This window comes from Tigriopus californicus, chromosome 6, assembly GCF_007210705.1.
Source record: "Tigriopus californicus strain San Diego chromosome 6, Tcal_SD_v2.1, whole genome shotgun sequence".
In the NCBI taxonomy this organism is placed as follows: domain Eukaryota; kingdom Metazoa; phylum Arthropoda; class Copepoda; order Harpacticoida; family Harpacticidae; genus Tigriopus; species Tigriopus californicus.
Genome location: NC_081445.1, coordinates 13,246,988 through 13,258,278, shown reverse-complemented (window position 1 = coordinate 13,258,278; position 11,291 = coordinate 13,246,988). Strand labels below are relative to the sequence as shown.

The following is an 11,291-nucleotide window of genomic DNA, read 5'->3' as shown; positions in this document are numbered from 1 at the left end:
GTACTGTTGCACCTTCCCACATATTTCCGCTCATTTTCGAGCTCAAGAATGTCTTAGTCACTAACCAAAGACAAGCCTAAACCTTTGTAGTGTAAAACAATTTAGTGTTACTCCTTGTTTAGGTTATCACGGCTTATGCCATTCATATTCATCATGCTCTCTCGTTCCTCATATTTGCTCATTGAATAGATACGATCCCTAGTATATATCGAGGAGTTATCTCCAACACACCTAGGACGTCCTCATGCCAACGTGTGGGATGATCTTTCATTACTTGAGAAGTCATCACTTCTCGTCTTGGACAACAAAAGGATGCTACTTCCCAAGAGTTGTCGAACGGGAATTCTCTGCTTCCACAACATGCCACACACTGGTATAGTGAAGGCTAGGAAAGCCGCCCAATAGTTATACCATTGGCCTGGGATCAATAATGACATCAATATCATGATTGATTGGGGCAAGATTTGTCAAGCTCGGCAACCAACCCAACAACGAAAATCACTCTAAAAATAAACCAAGCTGCGGGACACATGGACCAATCTTTTTTTGAGACTCTCAGTCATGTCAGATTGTAAAATTATAAAACTGCATGTATAATGTATATGTATATGTGTTGCCAAAAGGGAGAATAACGTTCTGGAATTGCTTTTTTTCAATGACCCTGATCTGATCCAGTACGTCCATGTGACGCCTTGAAATCTGTCCGATCATCATTTTCTAGAGTGATACCGGCCAAAAAGGTCGGTCTGGTTAAGTTCAAGTACAAAGATGAACATTGGCCGTTTGTTCTACTAAATGAAGAAACTACATGGGTCGGAGGGGGTGCAAGGGTCGGAGGGGGCACCTCGCCCGGCCAGCGAAGCCAGCCATCACATCATTCATGTCCAAATTCCGATAGGCAATTTCAAGTCCGGTATCAGTTTTTGTTCTCCGTCTGTGGGTGTAGCTAGCGTCTAAAAATTACCTTGAGAAAGGTTTCGGAGCATATTCGCACAGGGGACCTCTCTCATATTAGGAAACTGCGCCAACCACCACACCATGTCTCCTCCTATTTCCCTTCTGAGCATTGATTCTGATATTGAGCGATGGGAAGTGATGGAAAAAGTCGAGATTGATCGAATTTCTGCCACTTTCTGCCACAAGTTGCTGAAAATGGCAGAAAGTGGCAAAAAATGGCAGAAATTGTTGGAAGGTAGTCAAAAATGGCCCCCGGTGGTTAGAATGGCCGATCTCGATTTTAAAATATGTCAAAGACAAGAAGGATCAGATTGTATTGAAAAGTTTTTCATGCGTCCTTTGCTACAAAGCATATTGATAAAGCATTGGCTGAAATGCAAAATTTTCCTCAAATATTGATATTTATACTGTTTGATGGTTGATTGAATTGATAACAGTATCCATAGACCACTTGCAGTATCCAAGGTGTATCCACAACACTTACACTTTTTTCATAGTAATCAAAATGGTCATTGAATACGATATAGCTTTTTTTTTTGGTTGGGGGTGCTAGGGTCGGAGGGTGCACCTTGCCCGGTCAGCGAAGCCAGCCATCGCATCATCCAAGTCCAAATTCCGATAGGCAGTTTCAAGTCCGGTATCAGTTTGGTTCTCCGTCTGTGGGTGTGATTAGCGTCGAAAAGTTTCCTTGAGAAGGGTCGGGGAGGAGAGTCGAACCGGGGACCTCTCTCATGCTAGGAAACTGCGCTAACCACTACACCACGTCTCCTCCCTTTAAAGGGTTACTTCCGGCGCCGGGATTTGAACCCACGACACCTGGGGAGAGGATTCTTGCCTTGTTCACGCTGCCTCTTAGACCGCTTGGCTACACAATCTCCTTTTTAAACGCAATTGTCGTCATTTTGACTTCAAAAAGTTTAAGTCCAATGGCATCCCTGACTCAAATCGATTGCGGTGGCAAAATTCAAACTCGATCACACTCCAGTGACGTTTAGTGGTTGTACCTCGCATTCGATGCAAAAAAACCATTCCAACGTGTCAAAACTACATACAGGAAGGCTTAGAAATTAACGAAAATTATCGTAAATACTGGAAAAAGATGATTTAGAATAACACAAAGAATTCTATTTTCTGCCATTTTTGGCCATTTTCTGCCATTTTTTGCCACTCATTTTGGACCAATTTCTGCCATGGGGTAGAAAATGGCTTTTGATAATTTCTCATCCCTGGCGATGGGTGATGGTTGAGCGCAATTGTCCAACAGATGGCGAGGATTGGGAGGTAGCAGGCAAGTTCTGCCAATATAGCGGAGCAATCCGGTCGAGATCTACATGTTGGTTTATGACATTGTGACTGTTGGATTGATCTCTTGTCGTAGCCATGTACTTTCCCACATATTCCCACTCATTTTCGACTCAAGAATGTCTTCGTCACTAACACAAGGCAAGTTTGAAGCTAGCCACAATTACACTCGTAATTCTATACATACCTGCATGAGTTGTATCGATGTAAATTAAAGGGTTGAATTGCGGTCGAAAATGGACCGAATTTGTTGCTACCTACGTTTTCTTCAGGGGAAAGTCAGGCCTCAAGATACTTCCGTTTTCAACCGAGTTTTTTTGATTTAAGTTATTACCAAGTGGATATATGCATTTGATTTCGGATCACGAATGTGTAGAAGTTTCAACAAAACTTGGATTTCAGGAAAAGCTGTTCCTGCCATTGCTAAAGTTTTGATCCGGTGCCTTCAAGTTCGGGTAACTTACTCTTATACGTACAAATCATTGACCAAGAAGGGCTCTTCTCCCTGGCAATGGAGACCCTGAGGGACCCACTTTGGGGAAGGTGTTGAACCTAGCCCTCGTGTCTGCACCAGTGTTTGAGCCAAGAAGATTTAAAAAATGGCTATTCCAGAGGCAATGACACAGTTTTCCAAAACGAGGAGTATGCTTTATTTCTCGACATAAAACAAATTTCGCGAGTTCATAAAGCAGGTCAGACCATTTGTTGCATCATTTTGTCTCGCTTTATCACTCATATAACAATCACCTGACTTGCAGATATTCCTTATGTTGCCTCGGGAATAGTTTTATTTAGTGTTTCAATGTAGCTATTTTTCCCAATAGCTTTGATTTATTGGGCATATTTGAAACGTCGCCGAATACCATGATTCGGCTAGAAATGTCTCAGACTTGTTATAAGCGAGTATAATTTCGAAGGAAAATACCAAGAAAAGGAAGGGCGCAAATACAATAGTTCTATTTTTTTTCAAGCTACATCTTGAGATTGTTCGGAGATACCTACAGCCCAGATATATTTTGACAAACGCTTTTCTGACACCATGGTTGGGTTCCTCTTGAACATATCATGGGAGATCCTCATGTGCTAAAAAAAGGGTCTGCAATGGATTGAGGCGGAAATTTTCTGGATCACTAGATTGAGGATAAAGAGCCGAAGAAAGAATTAATGAAATGAATAGAGACGAGCAAAATCCCTGAATTCAATGCAATTGAATTGCTTTCCACCATCCGTTCTGATTTTAAGTGGAATGCCGTAGTCGTGAATGAATTTTTGAACGGATTGACTAACGTCACTTGATGACGAATATCCCTTGAAAGAGTGCGCCAAGGGCCAACCGCTGCAAACGGACTTTCAGAGTACTAGAGTTTGGTACTTTAGTTGCATGATTACAAAAACGTGTCATCACGTTGGATGGATGGTTTTGATGCACACCTTGACATGTTTCATAAAGCCCCACCTCTGTTACTTTCAATATAACAAGACCAAGTCAAACCAGCCACAGGCTAAAAGGAACCGAGGGGTCAATAACTTGTTCCATGATTATAGACAGTTGATTTCTTTAAAGCTGAAGATGGCTCAGTTCATACATGTGTACATACACGACAGCCATACAATGAAGCCCTGTGGACTTATGAAAAAGGCTTTGTTCACCTCGTTTCTAAGGCAAAGGTCTTACGTTATGTTTGCTCATGTAGCAATGGTCAATGATTTTTAATAAGCTATGACATTATTCTAAATTTGTGAAGTAAGTAAAGCTTCATTCAAGTTAATTCACAAAAATAGAAGGTGTTGTTTGTCACATTTTACAAACAATTCAGAGAAATTCCAACTTTGCCTGTTTCACTCATTTAAATAGTGGTCTTACATGGTTTTGACCATAAATGATCAGCAATACGATATGGATGAAGCTTTTTGATGTCATTTGTGGATTTCTCACCAATGATAAGGTCTCTGATGGTATTTAGTCGTTGTCATTTGAAGCAGCCGTTTGAATCCCAACCGATGAAATAGTCACCAAACATTTCGCCATCTTTTTGGGAACGTCCCAAGAGGTGAACTCGAAGGGTCATCCAATGACGACTGAGCTAACGCGGACGGCATCTTCAAGGACTAGCTCGGTCTGCCAACTCTAATTCGTTGGTAGACCAAATATAACATAAAAATTGAACGTATAGTGTTCTTCGATCATCCCTTCATATAGGTGTATATCATGTTAGATGTCGATTCTGTTATTCCAACCTTTTTTCCATTCAGCTGACTAACAAATAGATACTTGTCATTCTGCTCCCTCACCTACTGGATCGTTCCCATTCTTTCCCCGCATTTCAGCTTCGTCCATTTCCATTCTTACATGGTGCAGTCGTCGTCCCGTTGACAGACTACGTCCAGTGGGTTTACAGAGCCTCTAGCTTCCGGATTTGACGTCTGATAGATACTCACCACACTGCACTATTCTGGGTTACTTTTTGGTTCCTTTCTTGGACGGAGCCTTTCACTGTCACTGGGACGTCGAGATCGTCATCTCCCTCGGTAGACACTTCGGTCTGTACTGCGACGTAGAGGCCACTGTTGCATCCCTGATATGGTAACACTGTGAAAACAACAACACAGTGTTTTTGAGTCTAAGAGAAATGCCACGTGTTCAGAAAGTGTTCCTAAATCCTTTAAAATCCTGCCCATCCCGCTCTTGAATCAAGATGGAACAGCCACCATGGCGCCTCCCTCAGTATTGACCATCAAAAAAAACCTCGCGGTATGTCGAAAAGCAGTTCTTCGGGACGTCAAATCCGTGCTGGAGACTGCCAATATGGATATTATCATTTGTCTACCAATATGGGCACTCTTTCGTTACCGGAGCAACACTCATAACTTCTTGTGCGACTCGACATTGTGCGACTTGCCAGTCTCGTCGCCGCTGGTACTACATCCACGTCCACAATGCACGAATGCTATGAGATATTGAAAGCCCGGTTTTTGAGGTGTATCCGATCTTTCAACGCAGATGGTCATGGTTCAAGGTGTTGATATCACATGGACAAACTTTTTGAGAAGCCTACAATGCCCTGAAGATGCATGGTTTGGAGATTGAAATCGAGAATACGATGAAAGATGATTGGTTGATATTTTGCCTCCTCGGCATGGCCTTGGCAAGGCCGTTGTTACAACACGGCTTACTGAAAGTCAGGAATCCTTTGCTGCAAGATTTGCTGGATGCAGCCACAGTTTTTGAGATTGCTCATTCCTTGCAGGCGACATCGACTCCGGCTGCAACACTTGCTGTCATAGAGGAAATGGATTTTTAGTCGTATGCAACGCTAAATGCGGTAGGTGCAATGAAGTTTCCGAAGTTGTGGGCGCGAACAGCACTCACCATCAGACTGTTGGGCTATCATTTGCAATAACTGCAAGAGAGCGGGCCATTTTGCGAGATATTGCCGGGCTATGCCAAACCACAGTCAAGGACACGCCATTGGTCGCGGCTGAGGACGTGGCTGGCAGGGGTCGAGCTCCAGGAAACTACAGAACCAGCGCCAAAGCAGGGGCAATCAAAGGGGTCCAGTTGCTGACTGCAGAGGTCAGCAAAGATGAGGCACAAATTTGCGCAATAATCCCGGGCCTTCAGAGGACGCTAAGGACGGGCGTACTTTGCTTCCTTGAGCTCGAGACATTGACGGTTTGCGTGGTGCCAGATTCTGGGGCTGTCTTATCAGTATTTCCTCTCTCCTTTCTTCTAGACGGTTTTCATCATCTCCAGGAGAAGAATCAAACTGGACTGATTATGGCTAATGGATCACGACTCACAAACAACGGCTATATTACCTTCTCTCTCCGGGTCCAAGAGCCCAGTGGCCTCATGGGGCCCAAGGTCGAGATCAGAGCCATTTGTTCGGCAGATTTCACGGCTCCTCCACTCATTGGCATCTTACCGCAGAGCTTTCCACGAATCACTCCAGAATTGCTGTGTCTTCCAGAACTTGAGTCAGTCCTCGCTCCTGATTACGTCCCCATTAACATCGGGGAAGAGATGACCCTTGACACTATGGATGTTCAGGAATGTATTGGAGTGAATGGAGAGTGGGCTTCGGATGCTCACTGTGACTCTAGAATTGAACAGTGTATGCCTACTCTTGGTGATTACACTCACCAACCAATGCAAAGTACATGGGCCGCCTTCTGGCCAAGGTGAAGGCTCGAGTTTGTAGACGTTCTCCATTGGATCTTGAGCGCTCAAAGTTGACCACATTTCTGTTGCCGGACGGAAGGCGGCGCTATCTTGTCACGCCCATGGAATGGTTGAAAGACTACGTGCGAGAGTTCGAGGGGGTAAAGGACATCCTCTGCTCCGAGGCTATCGTGCAGCCTTTTGATACCATGCTTCCAACCAAACTTCTCACTGACGCCTCTCGAGATCACTGCTTTGGTTACGCTCCTGTGCAAACCAACCCTCTGGGGCACACTCACTTGGTCCAATGGGGGTCGTGTTCCCTCACGCCCACTCAACATATTACGCGACCGTGCAATTGGAGGCAAACACGATTCTGTGGGCAAAAGTGCAATTGCTGTCTGTGCGGGGATTTCAAGTTTTCTGGTTGTCATTGAACATGGGCCTCTCTTAAGAGTTTTTAAGAAGCCTTCCTTTGCGTTGGACAATGACCGCCTTCAACAGATTCGAGAGCACCTGGCCATCTATAGCTTTGATGTTGACTGGGCCGAGGGAAAGAAGCACATGGTTGCTGACGCACTCTCTCGCGGGCCATTCTTTCCTGCCGATCTGTCCTGCAAGGTCCCCATCCGAGCCGTCAATTTGGAAGACTCCCTCATTGACGACATGATAGAAATGATTGATGGTGACTACCTGCAGCTCCATGGGTACGTGTCACAGGGTGATGACCGGTTGCCAGCGGCTCTTGCCACATTTTGTGGCCACTTTCATTAGTTTCGTGGCGAAGGGCACCTCATCTTTGCGGGAATTATTGTTGTCATCCCGCGGCAAGCTCGTGCAAAGATCATCAAACGTCTCCATATATCACACTCCAGCCTGACTAAGACTTTGATCCTCGCTGGGCAGCTACACTTTTGGCCGGGAATGCCCCGCAAATTGAATTTTCTTCTTGCAAATTTGGTAGTTGCACCACTCTTCTCTGCCCGTGAAGCCTCTTCTCATGGCGGCCACAGTCGCCAGTTTCCCCATGCAACATATCTCTGTGTATTTGTTTGACTTGGAGGGACTGACATTTTTTATCTTCATGGCTACTCAAGATTTCTGTTCGTCGCCAAGTTGAATGCCACCTTAACCAACACAATTGTGGATGTTTTATTGGGTTAGTTCACTGATGTGGGATTGCTGGAAGTGATCAAGTCGGACAATGGACCCCAGTTTCGTGGCTCCTACCTTGAATTCTGCAAAAAAATTGGGATCAAACACGAAACGTCCTCCCGTACCATCCTCAGTCAAACGGCTCTGCAAGGACAGGAGTCAAAGCCATGAAGACTTTGCTGTCCAAGGTAGACGGCAAGTACAACTCTAAAGACTTCTGAATCACCCTCCTGTTGTGGCGTATTACTCCTCAAGCAAACGGTTTTAGCCCGTCCTATGGCTTTTTCGTGCACCATCTACGGGCGCTTTTGCCGGACGTTAGGGATTGTCACATTGAGAAACTCTGTCAGGCATTGTTTCATCAAGCCCGCTTGGCAACGGCCAAACAACAGGCTGTTAGTGCCGGCGGTGTTGCCCTACCCCTCTGGCCATTGGTGACTGTTTCGTTGTTCAGGATCTGGTCTCTACCATCCTGGGTTGCATGGATCACAACCCGGATCCATTGGATTCCCCTGCCCCCCCCCCACGGCGAAGTAGTCGTCTACGAGGGCTTCCTCAAAAATAACGACGAAAAGCCCACGTGATGGATGTGACAAAACTGAGATTTATTTACAGAAGTGATTGCCTTTGTTTATATTGCTTCCACCAATTAGGACCCTTCTTTCCGCCGTATTCTTGGATCATCCCTCAATATATCTGTATTTCATGTTCAATGTCGACTCTGCTATTACAGCCTTTTTTCATTCAGCTGATTAGCAAATAAACACTTGCCATTCTGCTCTCTCACCTACTGGATTGGTCCCATTCTTTCCCCGCATTGCCACTTCGTCCACTTCCATCCTTACAGAAAGGTAATGAATTGACGAATTATAACCTTTCATATTATGAAGGATTGCATTCCCTGTGGCGGTTCAAATAGTCCATGAAAAAGCAAGCCAAAAAAATTGGGACCGAAGCGCATATTGCGCCAAGTGTGGGCTACAGCGTAGCTTGAGTTTGTATTGTTCATTGTTGATGCAAATTGAAAGGCCAATAGAACGAGGCTTTGATGTTTTGGCTATTGGTTATTTTTTCTTTCAGGAAAAAGCCACTCAAGCAAGCCAATGCCGTTTTCAATTAGTCTCTTCAATGGTTCTTTTGAATAGAATCCTTCCTATTTGTCATCTGAAAACCTTTTTTGTGCTGAACAAAAGTATGAGTTGATATAGTTGCATAAAAGGTCGTTGTTTCAGAGTAAAGGCATCATTTCGAGTATCGAATTGCACATCGCTAAAGGTTAGTGAGTTGGTGACACAGGGGCCAAACCTTGGCCGTCCAGAAAGCATCAAAAAGTATAGAGAGATGTAAAGATTTCATTTCTAGTGGTGAAAACCTCAAGAGCTTGGATGCTTTTTGAGAAGGAAACGTTTGCTCTTTCAATGGGACTTTTGCATTACCAAAGGTTGGTCATTGGTTTTTGCCAATTTGCACCCATTTTTAACTGCCTTTTGAACTTCCTTACCGCCACTCAGAATTCAATCTCCATCAGTTCTAGATTTTACTCCATAGTCAAATTAGTAGGACGGGTCTGGATATTTCTGGACAACTTGTCAAAATTTGACTAAAAGTCTACTAAAGGATAAGATTAAAACCCAAGAGCGTCAAGAAAATCAAAGTAACCCATTGTAGGCTGTCGTCGTAGAATACTTCATTTGACAGTTAAAATGGCATTTTGTTGATCAATTCCTTCTTTTTGGAAACTTTCGTAACGCCTCCCAAACCTGAGACACGTCCGACCAATATTTTTTGTACTAGCCAACATACTTGTCCAATAATCTCAGGATTCACGTTACTGGTTTGTTGAGCTGTTTTGTGGCATCAGTGCCGAATATAAGTCAATCAATTACACACCAACAGTTGACGAGTCCTTAGTTTCCAGACTTACTAATTTGCTTTTATTCTGCAGATGAAAATTGTATTGCTTTTGAGCGTTGTCGCCACTGTGGTGGTTCTGTGCCAATCCCAAGCAGATGGTTCGCTCAAGCAGGGCGACGAATGCACTGCTTCTTTCCAGTGCGCGGCCCCATTGATCTGCAACGAGTGGAAAAATGGCCCCAATCGTTGTCAACCCCGTGAATGCAAACCGTAAGACTAAAAGAGAAATGGTCACAAAACATTGTGGATTGATAGAAATTCGATGATTCTATGTTTCTAGGACGGGTGAGCGATGTGGCTTCTTCCAAGGACGTTGCTGTACGTGTGAGTATGCGTATTGCTACAAATTACCGGGAATGGACAAGTCCACGTGTACACCATTGGAACTGATTCCAGTGGCAGACCGAGAACAAGTGAGAATGTTCAATGTTTAAAAGTGGACCAATCAACATCGAGAATAAAACAGTTCTGTAGCATTTCAAATTGGGACCAATTTGTTCACTTTCTTTTATTTTCACAATCAAAAATGGTACTGAATGGAAAAAAATTCTGCTCAATGACCTTTGGGTCGAGTCCGCGAGACAATCCACCATGAGATGATGAAGGTAAGGGCATTTAGCAGGTCTCATCCATGAAGGTTTTTAGGAGTAGTCCTCCAAGATAATGGAATGTGCGATGAACATATCCAATTGAAATTTGGTAAAGCTTTTCAAGTCTGTGGTTGGGCATATCGCACGTTTAAGTCCAGAGATAGTATCACGATGCTAAATCTGTACAAGGCTATTGTCCAGCTTCATTTTTAATATGTCTCAGCCATTTGGGCTCCAATTAGTTCATTAGGATTGCAAAAGCTCGAGGAGGTCCAAAGATGTTCTACCAGAAACATTGAGGATATGAGAGAACTCTCGTATTGGGAGAGGTTAGAAAGGTCGGGACTCTGCAGTGTCAGAGAAGTTACAAAAGGTATCTGATACTCTACGTTTTCAAAAGAATTAATAAGCAAATAAGCAATCCAGAATTTAGGGTCTATTGTAGTGACTGTAGAGGCTGAACGTGCGTTTTGAGAGCACCATCAAGCCCTGGAAAATCCAGGCTGGTTAAAACAATACTTTTTTTATTCCACGGGTTTCTAACCGATGCTTGGGAATGATTTCTCAGCAAGTCAAGACAGTTGACAGTGCTCAATACTTACACAAGTTATGTCTGTACTTTCTTACTTCATGTCACATTCAATGAGCTTGAACCTCGAGTTTGTGAGTTTTATGGTTTTGTTATAAGTAGGAGTTTATCTGAGATACGGGAAATAGTGAGAAAGCAACGTGTAGCTTACTGTTATCAAGTTTACTCCAGATATAGCACCTATAGCATGCTGGATCAGTTTTAAGTGCACCTTTAACCGCAGTACATCTTCAGTTTCCTTTCAAATACAGACACCATTATAATTATCAAAGTAATGTCAAAGAAATGGCATTGACCATCATTCATTTTATTTTATTTTATGGTTATTTTTACGACATGACATGACCAAGAGTCGCAATGAAGATTATGTATAATTCACAAAGCTCCTCTTCAGAACGTTTCCAGACGTCTTCAAAAGTGGGTGTTTCCAATACTAATTACGAAAATATCATTCCCCAGCCATGAGAAAAGCATTACATCGGATGGTTAGAGCTCCTCCTGACGTGAGTCCGGACTCGAGTCCAAGAGCATTTCAGTCTTTTATCTAAATTGGAGAAATTGCTTCTATACTTAAAAAAGCATTCACTTTTGCATTGGATTCCTTGATAAAAGAACGTTCATT

General features: G+C 43.5%; 1 long non-coding RNA gene across 1 annotated transcript; it reads left to right on the top strand.

The window, feature by feature from the left end:
- The first annotated feature begins 8,725 nt into the window (after window positions 1–8,725).
- On the top strand, window positions 8,726–9,973 carry LOC131881860 (uncharacterized). Its single transcript, XR_009373406.1, has 3 exons — window positions 8,726–8,851; window positions 9,522–9,700; window positions 9,771–9,973. It is a non-coding gene; the product is annotated as an uncharacterized LOC131881860 (long non-coding RNA).
- Window positions 9,974–11,291: the final 1,318 nt, after the last annotated feature.